The following is a 13,529-nucleotide window of genomic DNA, read 5'->3' on the forward strand; positions in this document are numbered from 1 at the left end:
TCGATACAACTTCCCGAAACTTTCGCATCACCATCCGCAGCTGAACGTAAGAACCTGCCCTCATTTTGCCAGATGTTTACCCATGGCTCATGTAGACTGTTTCTTTCTAGTCCCGAGCTGTTATGCAAGGATATCCTTTCCAAGAGTGGTCTATCCTATATAATAAAAAGGCTGATAGGAGAATTGTCCCCTCGACGGGGCTGTCTACCAGGAGGGGCTGTGGGTGGTTGGCGGGCCGCCCCGCCCCTCCTGGTCGAACTCCCAGTCGAGGGGACAATTCTCATATTAGCCTTTTATTATATAGGATAAGACATTTTGGAAAGGATTCCTTTGGATAACAGCTAGGACAATAAAGAACAGTCTACATGAGCAAAGGGTAAACATCTGGGAAAATGATGGCAGGTTCTTACCTTCAGCTGCAGAAGGTGATGTGGAAGTTGTAGGAAGTAGTATAGAATTGTGGACAAGACAGAGACGAACTTATCATTTTATCTAAAAAGCAGAGCAAGTGGGCTTCCACTGCATCATAAGGGTCTCAAGCTAGATATCAGACTACAATCCTGATAACAATAGCCATTAACAAAAAAATTCTTTCTCAAAATATCAATTAAACAAAGATAATTCATTCTTCTGAGATAGTTTAGATACAGTCTTTTCCAAACAAAACAAATGCGCAGGCTTCGTTTTCCAAGGCAGCTTTTAATTCCTTAATTACATATATTGAATTCAGAACGGTTATCCTACTAGCTAGAAAGTCATTGAATAGCCTGGTCAGTGTGGTTCAGTGGTTGAGTGTTGACCTATGGACCAGGAGGTCATGGTTTGATTCCCAGTCAGGACACATGCCCAGGTTTTGTGCTCAATCCCCAGTAGGGGTCATGCAGGAGGCAGCCAATCAATGATTCTTGCTCATCATTGATGTTTCTATCTCTTTCTCCCTCTCCCTTCTTCTCTGAAATCAATAAAAATATATATTTTTAAAAACAAAATCACTGAATAGTTTTTTGAATAGTGGTAATTTTAGAGATCATTTAGTCCAACTCAAAGGCAGTAAAGTTAGTGTGGTGTAGAGGCTGGCAACTATGACCCATAGGCCCAATCCAACCCACCATGTTTTTCAGGGCCTGCGAGCTTACAATTTTTTTTTTTACATTATTAAATTACTGAAGAAAAAATTAAAATAATATTTCATGACACATGAAAATTATATGGAATTCTAATTTCAGGGACTATAAAAGAAGTTTTAATGGAACACGGTCACATTTGTTTATTTACATATTTTCTATTGGCAGTATATAGGCACAGTCGTCACCTGAGACTACAAGGTCCAAAAATCCTAAGAGACATACTATTTGGTCCCTTTCAGAAGAAGTTTGCTGACCCCTGGTGCAGTGGATGAAGCACATTAGATCTAAAGCTAGGCTACTTGGGTATGATCCTGGGAAAGACAGTGTGCCTCTGTTTTCTGATCTGTAAACTGAGGACAATAATACTGACCTGATAGGATTGTTGTGAGAATTACGTGAAAGTGCTTGGAACACTAGAGCCTGGTGTAAAGCAAGGATTTGGTATCTGATAGATATTTTTATTATTATACATGAGAAAACTGTGGCCCACCATGATAATGTGACTTCAGAGGGTCAAGGAATTTGCTAGAGGCAAACTAGGAGAATTTCCCGGTTCTCCTGGCCTACACTATATTGTCATTCTTATATTTTATATTGCCTGACAAAGAAAAACATTCTTGTGATATTTTGGTTGCTGTTTTTAAACTACCCCAAGGCCACTCTAAATGAGGACTTCAGTTTCATCAGACTGGTCTCCTATCAATCCTGTTACCTGTAGTTGTCCAAAGGCAACTTGTAAAACATTTGCTATTTTCAGGTCTCCACCTCAAACTTTTAGAAATTAAGATTTTTTTTAATACTTTTTAAAAAGGACACGATGCCAAAACCGGTTTGGCTCAGTGGATAGAGCGTCGGCCTGCGGACTGAAGGGTCCCGGGTTCGATTCCGGTCAAGGGCATGTACCTGGGTCGCGGGCACATCCCCAGTGGGGAGTGTGCAGGAGGCAGCTGATCGATGTTTCTCTCTCATCGATGTTTCTAACTCTCTATCTCTCTCCCTTCCTCTCTGTAAAAAATCAATAAAATATATTTAAAAAAAAAAAAAAATAAAAAAAAAAAAAAAAAAAAAATAAAAAGGACACGAGAAGTCCCTTGCAAATCAAAACTGACAAGTCTGTGTATATATATATAACTTCAGAAACAAATAATTGAGGCATGCATATGAACCCCAGGATGAAGGATAGCAGATTAATCTATGAGCATTCAAGGATATTTGCTATTCCTGGTACAATATAGGCCATTTTCACTGGTTATTTTTCTCCTTATCAACTCTTGCACAATACCAACACTATTCCAGGTTCTGCTTATTCTAGGAAACCTCTTAAACTTAGCAGAATGTTTGTTTACTAGCCCTGGACAACCACCTTTTTAGAGACTTTCTTCATAAGAGGCCTTTCTCCATTAAATCCACTCCCAAATGGTCACTTCATTATGCCATGTTTCCTTGTCAGTTGGTATACAATTTTAAACAATATACATTTGTCACTGCTGTCTCATTGTTCTCCAGTTTTTCTCTTTCTATGTAATAACCTCCTATCTTGCAACAAAACTAGGATTCCTTAAGACCAGGCATACACTTTTTTTTTTTTTATCACCACAGTATTTAGTTCAAGTTACCTACATGGCAGTCATTCAGCAGATGCTGCTTGCATTAATAAATGAATGACTACAAATACATCCCATGAACGTAATTTTAACTTTAGAGATGAATAAAAGATAGTGAAATAATAATTTGTTAGTACATGGATTTAAAGATCAATCATCCAAATTAAGACAAAGCAGAAACATAAGACAAAGCAGAAACATAAAAGTACCTTAATTAAGATGACTATAGGTCCATAATGCTTACTCCTTTCAGATACATTAGCTCTATGACATTGGAAAATGTTAGATCTGATGTGGATACTGTGGGCATTGGAAAAACCTAATCTAAGTATTTTTTTTAAAAATCTACCTATAAAGAATTATGTTGCAACCCCACACAAGTTTATCTGCATGTGTAACATACCTATAGCAACATTGCTTAATATATGAGTATGTGAAGTATACTTTACTATAATAGTAGATAAGCAAACTGAATGTGTCTCAGGAAGGGGTCTTTTCCATTAATTTTATAAAGGCATTCATTTCAAACTTTCATTAACATCTGACAAGCAAGCTGCAAAAGCTTTGCTTAGAGCTTGGGTTCGAGGCAAAATGCATTTTGGCAACAACTATTCCAAGATTACACTCACTGGCTGTTGGAGAACATACTAATTTGTTTTGTTTTATTTGGAGTGTGGAGAAAAGAGAGAGAAAGGGAGAGAAGAGTCATGGACCCTGCTTTATGGTTGCCATGGAGGCAAGGTCAGCCTTCCACACTTGGATCTACCAGCAGAGTTCAGACAGGTCAACGTGTGACCGGCTCAGGCCCCGGGGTTAAAAGTTCAAGCAGCGATGGAAAAACCAATATGTCCACGCAGAGTATGCTGTACAATTTATTTCAATTTACATCAAGCCATGCATATAAAATTTAGATAAATTCCATTCAAATCTGATGTTGCCTGACACACAATGTATGCAAACAGATGTCTGTGGGGCTTTTGCTGTGCTTTAGAAAACAACATTAAATTTAAAAATATGTCTCTGGGATTTCTTTATTGAATTACAAAATGAACATAATTTTAACTTAAATGTTTTCATTCTTTTCTTCCATTTTTTTGTGTGTGTGTGTGTGTGTGGGGATCTTAATAATTTCTCGGTTCTCAATCTACTCTATGTCATATTAAAGAGGATAATGTATATTTACAACTACAGCTTCAGTGTTATTGTAGTTATACATTCTATTTATATCCCTTACCACTTTCCACAAATATTTAGTGATTGATATTTCTGATTTACCTCTGGCTTCTACCCTCATCTTCTTTCGACTCAAACAGAACTGGGTCCTGGAAGCTGCTGGGTCATCTTCCAGCCACAAGGTGGCTCCCCCCACCCCTTCTCATGAACCAAAAGGGTGCTGCCAAATGGACTAGGATTCAGAGGCTAATTATGACCCATAAATACTGTATTTTTATTGTGAATTGAATGGATCACAACCCAGACCCCGGTACAATAAGATAAAATGCAAATTGGTCTTTAGAAAGAGGAGAAAGCAAAAGACCTCCGTGTCCTGCCTAATTTCTCTTTACTCATCCTTCCCAGGGTACAACTGACTAACCTTAGAGCAAAAGGAGGAAAGTAATGAAACGCTCTACAGGAACCTACTTTTGTTGCCAGAGAACAGAGTCACAGACTCGACAAGGCCAAACTTTAAGAAAAGCATACAACATATTCTCATCAAACTGGAGTTAGAAAGGGGTTTGGATTTTATGGTTCTGGTAACTTCCCCACAAGGACGTTTTCATGAGGACTTTGCTGCACTTTCTTAGAAGTCCCGCACCGTGTCGTAGAATAGATGAAGAACAGTGACCTCAAGTACGGCAAAGCTTTAAAAGGACTAAAAATATTACATATTTACTTACTGCTGCTTAAGAAACAGGGAATATTTCACAAATGTAATTTTTACAGAAAACATCATAATTTTCTACAGATGAAAGAGGCATAGAGACAAATCACTCGTCTGGTTACATGGGAGTTTTTTCCAAAAGTCCGAGTCTTAATTTCTCACTTTTTCCACGTTCTGTTCCAGGGAGGAGCTATTTGGGCAAGTTTCATTTTCCTCATCTGTAAAAGGGAGTTGCATAATCCTCATGGAATTTTTGTCAGAATTAAATGTGTTAATATATTTAAAGCCCTTGTAAGAGGCCTTGGTACATAATAAGAGCCATATAAATGCTTGCTATCATTATTATTATTATTATTATAATTTTTTGAGCTCAGTACCTCCTTGTTTGCAAGTACTTTGTGCCACAATCATTTGGGGGGTGGGGGAGAAGGAGGGAGAACTTACATGGATTCTGGAAAGACATGAAGAGTATCATTTTTCTAGATACCTAAATGCTCTGATAGAGGTAACTTGTCTGGGCTTTTCCTCCTCAAGAACTTTAAAAAGCATACAAGCATTTCTTCCCAATTCATACTATCACTTAAAGAAACTGTTGATTTCAAAATCTCAAGCTTGTTTTAGATAATACTTTAGTAAATGCATCATTTTATTAAAACAGCCACATGTGGTGGTTTTTATAACTTGGTTACAATATTGCTGTAAATGTTTTACTTTTCATTTTTCACTAAAATGAAATAGTGGCTAAGAATATAAAAAAGTCTTCAGGATCTAACTCATGCCAGAATATAACTTTGTTAAGCCTCTTGTTAAACTTAGAACATATGAATTGCTTGCTTCTAAAGTAAATAAACATTTTTTAATTCCCTGGTAAGCACCCTCTTGACAATTCTCTAACAAATTTTCCAAGGGTATAAATGATATCCTTGATTTAAGGTGGCCTACAGTAATTCAACCATGAGCAAAAGTTTATGTGGACGTAAAATCCTGCATCCACATAAATCCTTATTTGTATAAGAAAGGATTTGTATACATAGATGTAAATACATACGTACTTGCCAGTATGTATATATACATATATGTCCTTATATACCTTCCACATATATTCTAAATAGATGGAAATACATATTTAGAGACCAGGTAAGATAAGGAAATCAATTTCAATACTCAAGGAAAGGAGTACAACATTTTTTAATACCGCTACACTGTCATGTAACCTGTTATTCTTTATTATCTCCGTCAGCTACTACCCAGTGCCTAGTAGACAAATGCTAGTCCTCGTCCTGACCATTTAGTCCTATTTCAAACCTAACTCTTTAGAATTGCTTGAAAATGCTGTCCTGACATGTTGGCCTTGCACCGTGGAGTGAGGGTGGAATAAGGTGAGGTGGAAGAGAATCCTTATGCAGACATTTCAGCACCTTTTTTGAGGGAAGCCTGCCTTGGTTTTTCTGAAACATGCACCAGTACAACGTCAAAAGACCACGTTTGCATTCTGAGCAATATAGATGTGTTACCAGAAGTGGTGTCTTTTGTTGCCAGAAGCAGTTTTCGCTGCATGCATCAACTCTCACTATATTCTTAGCCACTATTTCTTTTATGCCAGTTGCAGACATCAGTTAACAGAACCCCTTAAAGAACAGATGTACTGGAGAAATGCATCAATTTGTGTGTGGTGTTTTTTTTTACAGATTGGGGGTGTCTGTCCTATGGGTTTTCTAGCCAAAGGCTTATATGTTTCCCAAGAGAAATTTACTTTCATGAGAGAAGAAAATTGAGGCAAATCACTACTGTTAGACCCTGAAGTCAGAGATGCCGGTTTGTTGTCCTTCTATACATGGGAAGGAAAAGCCCACAGTTACAGAAACAGTTGTGTTTCAATCCATCTCTCATTCTTTCCCAGTGTGAAAAATTACAAACGAAACCAAATTTTTCTCTGTCAATAGCATGTGTATGATTACAGCTGTTCATATTTTCACTCTAATGAAGGGCTGCACATTTAATTGTAAGATTTATTAGGCACTGTACATGGCTGTGTACATGCAAAACAGTTAATTGACATCTAAAATGCTGGTTGTTTATTCTGACATTAACGATCATATTTCTTAATTTGAAACAAAAAGCATTTGGGGAAAATGTATTTTGTTCCCCTCTAAATACGAAATTAATAAATCCAATGTAAGAAATAAAAAGGGCTGGGGAAAAAAATGTTGATTTATAATTGTGAGGCTGGGGAAAAATAAAGATGCTTTAAAAAAAAAAAGTCCATAATCTCCCATTCTGCTGGAAACAAGAGAGTTGATTGCCAGCTTTGTTTGATTTCACAGAGATCTCATACGAGGCTGGGTTCATAAACAGGTGAAATGATGGAGTTTATTGCAACGCACATCAACACTGAAACTAAATAACTGTGTTGCCATCTCGGTCCCGCTGAAAGACGGATGGTAAACTTGACCTGCCGCTGGTACTATCCGATTGCCATTTTTTATTCCCCCTTCGCTGCCCCCCCAGGCTGAGCCACGTTGAGTAAATGCATGTGCACGGTCAGGTCAGGCCCCGGGATCGGGTGAAACTCGGTTCACATTTGCATACAGGCGGAGCCTCACAATGAAAGCCCATCTGTTCCCGTCTCGGAGTACAAATCGAATGTCACCCAACTCACTGCAAACGACAGCAGCATGGCCATTAGATGGAGGAACACTCGGCTCAGGTTACGGATATGGAACTGCTGATTTGGGTTTAAATACCTGATAACTGAAGACTTTTCATTCTATGTGAACAAAGAATGAACTTTGAACTGCTCAGGAGATACCCTCTCCCCACACTGGGCACCCTTCGTTCTGCCCATTACTAATACTTAACTGCTATATTTCCCACTGTTTCTAGTTCTGTATAAAAATTAGCCTGGCTGAATGTCACAATGTCCTAAATGATTGCTTTTTTTTTTTTTTTTGGAAGAGGGGAGGGTAAGAGGTGGAGCAGCAAGAGATGTTGTAAATAGAAAATGAACTCTGAACTCTATACGCCCTCAAAGGTCATTAATATCATGCCAGTGTTGTTCCTTGAACTTCTACATTTTACCAGGGTGGAAATTTTAGTTGCTAGAGCTTAGCCTTTTATCCCTCCCTTCCAAACCCATTCAGTCAAGCGAGGCACCTGTCTCTTCTTTACTCACAGGCCTGTTTATTCCAAAACAGTTTATCCCAAAATAGTTTATCGATCACGATCTGTGTCAGAGATTATATTTTTGTTAAATTCTGGCAAGTATCTTGGAGCTTAACAGACAGAAATCCCATACATTCTGACACAAAAAGATCGAGTTATGTAAGAAGAAACCCCATGATAATAAGCCCACCCAAGCCATGAACATGATAAATACAAGGAAATTTATTAGCAAAAATATGGGCAGTGTTTTCATCAAATGCCTTCTTTTCCCATTTTGTGGCAAGAATCTACTTCCATGAAAATTTTTCTAAGGAGGACACGAACATCTGAGATCTGGTTATTGTGTTTATGACTGAAATATTTCTGTCTTCTGTTACACAAATCACATTTAATATTAAAATACTATTTCAGTGATTAGCCTAGTTTGTTTGAGCCCCAGTGCATGTGTGGGTGCAGGTCCACACACATAGCTCCACTGTCGAGTAGATAAAACAGACTGGCTAGTTTTTCTTTTACCAGCTATGCCTCTTGGTTTCCAGTCAGTAATGGTGTCACTTTATGAATTGCAAATGTAATACCCAATTGGGTGAAAAAAATATGTTTAAAATGTCTGCAAGGGCTTTCTTGATTTGATCTAATTATATACTTTTTTTCTTGCATATACTTCTCTTTCTTAAAACCCTCACTAAAACAATCTTATAGAATTTAATGTATTGAAGTAACACATGGAATCCAGAGTATTTAAAGGCCATTGGGTTTTAAAGGCCAGGTCTCCTCAGCCAGAGTTTTTTGGGTTTTTTTAGCACTATGTGAACCTATGTTCTTATTGTTTGTCCTTTAAAAATAATACCAGGGTAAAGAAAAGATTTGAGGGCTTTTTCTTTTTTCATCCCATGCAAGAGTTTACGGTCAACCTTAATGGAAGTTCTACATGCACTAAAAGGGAGAATAGACCCTTTGTTTCAGAAGAATGACCAAGACAAGGGTGAATTTTGGTTCCACTTTGTCAAGTTTAAGGGGAAACTGAATTCAGGAAGGGGGGGGAGAGAGAGAGAAAGAGAGAGAGAGAGAGAGAGAGAGAGAGAGAGAGAGAGAGAGAGAAGAGATAGCCCAACTTTCTTATATGTCTTCCTATTACCTCTAATTTTAAAATATTTCATTAGGGGACACATGGCCATGTGATCTCTTGGAGAGGGGCTCTTCATTTGCACTCCATGAAGCTGGGTGCCTTGTGTGTGATCAGCAACACAAGCAGAAGAAACCAACAAGCAGGAAATATTATACTAGAGTTTTTCCTTCTGTCCATGTCAGGAGAAAATATCCTATTAAGGAGGTGTAACTGCTTTAATTCTATATCCCTGAAGGGTTTTGAATGATAAAGATTCTGCTTATTTAAAAAAATAATAATTTGTTTACAGAAATATTGGTAGCTTGGTTTCTTGTTATGCAGTATTTGGGGGTGGGGGGTGTGTGTGGTGTGAACAGGAACCGAACCTTGAACTTAATTTCCCCTTTGAACTCATGACCTTTGACAAGATTCCCCATGCGTTCCCCTTCAGACAAATTTCATCACAATTATAGTCCCTTCCACTTGAGTTAAAGATATATAATCATTGATTTGACCTAATTACCTGATACATCCCTTTCTTTGCAAGGTGAAAGCTAAATGTGTGAACAGAAGCTGACCCGTGAAGTCCTGATATCCAATTTTTATTCTAATTATCATAAAACACTTTTAGTCTTACTCTATTTTTCTCAAGTTTTCTTTTGGCCCCTTCCCTGAACCCACTATTCCTTCAAATTCAACAATGCCCCCTAGGTTTCAAGCTGCTTGGCAACAGACCTTTAAATGCATTATGCACTACATGTTCCAAGTGTCATTTTTAAACAAAAAACTAAAGACTAACTCTGCATTGGAAAGTTGTCACTAATCCCTCTCTTTCATGAAAAAGTCTTCTGAGGAGACAAAGGAGTGGAAACTAGAAAGTTCCCACAAGGTTCTGAAATTATCTGACTTCTCAGCATTAATCTATTATGACTCAGACTTTCTCCTAATAATTTACAAACTTCGGGTTATAGAGCAGACACAGGCAATGTCAATAGAGTTAATATAATCAATTTAAACTATGGGGGAATTGTGTGGTGTGTTGTTTTTTTTTTAAAGGAAATGTGTATATGTGCGGGGGTGGGAGGTGGGGGGTGTCTGCTAAGTTTACTGCAACAAATCCGAAATACTTTAATTAAAAAGCTTAAATGATGAAATACATTCTTAAAAATTAAATAGGTGCTTTAAAAACAAAACTAGAGTTGATAGAAACTATACTTACTTTAAAAATGAACTGTATTTTTCTCTACCACAAGTGACAATTTTTAAAGGAATAAACTGAGACCGTAGAGTTTTCAGTATCTTATCTTAGACAATTAAAAAGTAAAGATGAATTGCAAAAAGTTAAACAGCAAAACATAAACAAAGAAGAGATTATTTTCACTTTTTTATGTCATAGTTTATATTCCACGGCGTCATGTTCTCTCAGAAATGAAATGACAATTTTCCTTTATGTCATGTTTGCATCCTATCACTCCAAATGTTAATAGGCATTACAGGTGGGAGGGGACAAAAGGCTTGGAAAGAACACACCTATGAAGTCAAATCACCTGCTCTTTTCTGTGGAGCTACTTGTGTCCTCTCTTACAATAATTAAACAACACAAAAGTAACCCTTCATCTGATCACCATGGTGGACCAGCATCCTGAGTTTTATTCTCAGCAATTAGTTTTAATTATACTTTAACCCAAAGGCCTAAGCAAACAGGAAAGAAAATAAAAGTATGTGGGCAAACTTTCTGAGTAGGAAATTATTACAGTGTGCACTGAGGCAAATCTTTAAAAGATTAACATTTGATGATGTCAAGTGTAGCCAGGGTTGAACAGACATTACAAAATAAGCTGGAAGGTTCCCACGATGCTGGGCCATTAGGTACTTTCTAAAGGGAACAGGTCAAATATGCTACCTTCCTTCACTTATAAAAGTACAAATTATAAAGAACTCTGAAGAATTCTTGGAAAATGCCTGATTTCTACTCCCACTTCTGTCAAGGGCCTGAGGCATGACCAAAGAAATATACAAGAGTGTCACAAAACTTCCCTGATGAAAGTAAAATCACATCATTTATTTATAAAAACATTGCCTCTAATTTTTGTTTGGCTATCGTAAGGACCTTTACCAATATATATTAATATTGGTATACCAGGCAACCCTCCAGGAAACAGAGAAAAATGGGGTGCCTATTCTGTGACAGAAATCATGGATTTGGCATTATTCGGAACCTCAAGATAGTTCAATGTCAAAAACAGATGGATAGCAAAATATAACTAAAGGGAACTGTGCTCATTTGCAGGTCAGAATTCTAGGCCTGAAAAGTAAATAAAAAATATGCACTCATATAATAAGTTTAGAATTGGCACAAACAGGGGTAGAAATGCTAGCATAGAGTGTTCAGAAAAGAAGGACAAATGGGGGGGTACTGTGAAATGATCCTCTACAGTTGAGATTCTTAATGTGGTATCTGAACACCCTGAAATTATATGCAAATGTGCGTGTGTGCTTGCCTGTGCGTGCTCATTTTTATGGCAAGAAGAAACACTGCTCCATAGTGATAAGGAAAGGAATAAAAGCAACAAAAAATGATGATTACAGTTTCCCAGGGAAACATGTTGGAAGCCAACTCACAGTCACCATCATCTCTCACTCAGAACAGTGGTTTTCAAACTTTTGAAAATCGATTGCCCCAGTTGTAAATTTCTATTAGACACAAAATATATGTATACTAGTTTATAGATTATATACATATGCTACTATTAATGCATTAATATTAGAAAAGCTTAATTTTACACACACACACACACACACACACACACACATTCTAATACTTTCTTCCCATCTGTTGTGGACCACCTCATATATCTCACTCTGGTCTCTCCTCTCCTCCACTCCTATGCCCCTTATAATAAATTCTACAAAGAGTAATTAGAGAAATCTTTTAGAAATATAAATTATAGCATGCTAATCTTTTGTTAAAATTTACTAATTGGCATGATATGCAAAATAAAATCCAAATACCTTCCTATAGCTCACAAGGCCCTCCAGAATTTACTCCTTTCTGCCTCTTCAACCTCATTTCCTCGCTCTGTGTCACTCATTTAGCTCTAGCCAGACAGGTTTCTTAACTATTCCTTAAAATCTCTGAGATAGTTTCTACCTCAAGGCCTTTGCCTCTGCTGTTCCTTCTGCCTGGAATGCTCCTACTTCAGATTGCTGCATGGCTTGAGCTCTCACTTCATTCAGGTCTCTGTTCAAAGGCCTCCTCTGGGCATCCTGTCTCAGAGTCCTACTGCCACCCTTTCTTAGTCATTTCCTTCCTCTCTCTCTCTCTCTCTCTCTCTCTCTCTCTCTCTCTATCCTCACCCAAGAATATTTTTCCATTGATTTTTAGAGAGAGTGGAAGAGAGAGGGAAAGACAGAGAGAAATATCGATGTGAGAGAAACACATTGATTGGCTGCCTCCTGCGTGCACCCAGACCAGGGCCTGGGCAGGGGAGGAGCCTAAAACCGAGGCATGTGCCCTTGACGGGAATCAAACCCAGGACCTTTCAGTCCGCAGGCTGACGCTCTATCCTATGAACCAAACTGGGTTAGGGATCTTAGTTATTTTCTATCTCTGTGTCCTCCAGTCTTTTTTTTGTTTTGTTTTGTTTCAGTGTATTTGCCATGACCTGGGATTGTACTATAGATCTTCCCCAGTAAAATATAAGCTCCATCTGGCTAGAGATTTTGTCAGTTTCATCTCTGTGTCCTCAACATCCTAGTCTAAGATCTAGCACACAGTAGGTACTCAATGATGAATGAATGAAAAATAGTCAAAGCAAACAGACATTCCACTGCTGTTCATTTTAAAATGAACTTTAAGAGATGTGTTCACAAAACAGAAGCCACCACACCTAAATGAACTATCAGTTACACTATTAACTAAAAATCAGCTTTCTCTTTTCTCAATTTCCCTAACACTAAAATATATCTTTCTTACTGTACCTATTACTGTTTCTTTTGTACCATGCTTATTTGCATACCGATCTTCTCGCACTAGTAGCCTTTGTTAGAAAAATCCCTAGCTAACGCTCTATCTTACCCCTCACCACATCCAACATGTAGCAGGTGCCCAGCACTGGATTATGGGTGGAGCTGACAGACACATCCTGCCATGACAAATTGAGGTTCAGCTGCTCATGCAGGAGTGAAGGGTGCCAGCCCTTGGAGCCACCCTGAATGATAATCCCCGACTCTACACTCAGATGGATGTTCATGGGCATTCATCTGTTGACAAGGCTGAATAAAGAAAAAAGACTCACACTGGAAATGAATCTATGAAAAATCACCAATTCCTTGCATGATAATGGAGGAAAACACTACCCCAATGTTGATGAAATAATGATGAACACAAATAGTAACTAAACTTAAGTTACTAGGTGACCTTCATTTCTTCTTCAGAGGTCAATTTCCAAACAGAAGTAGAAATATCACAGATATGACACTTAAAATAATAATGCGTAGCACATATACTGTAACTTAAATTCTTAACTTTATTCAATACAGTATATGTGTTAAGCATTATTATTTTAAGGATGATAACATTAAAGTGCCCAAAGATTCAGACTAAGCCAAGTATAATTATATACTTAGGACAATAGGCTGGACAT

At 37.7% G+C, this 13,529-nt stretch overlaps 1 long non-coding RNA gene across 1 annotated transcript in view; it reads left to right on the plus strand.

The window, feature by feature from the left end:
• Positions 1-3,916, plus strand: part of LOC102431292 — a 14,298-nt gene extending 10,382 nt beyond the window's left edge. Inside the window, exon 3 of the long non-coding RNA XR_330395.2 lies at positions 3,404-3,916. This is a non-coding gene — a long non-coding RNA (uncharacterized LOC102431292). The remainder of the gene's footprint in view (positions 1-3,403) is intronic.
• Positions 3,917-13,529: the final 9,613 nt, after the last annotated feature.

This window comes from Myotis lucifugus, unplaced genomic scaffold (assembly GCF_000147115.1).
Source record: "Myotis lucifugus unplaced genomic scaffold, Myoluc2.0 scaffold_254, whole genome shotgun sequence".
NCBI lineage: Eukaryota > Metazoa > Chordata > Mammalia > Chiroptera > Vespertilionidae > Myotis > Myotis lucifugus.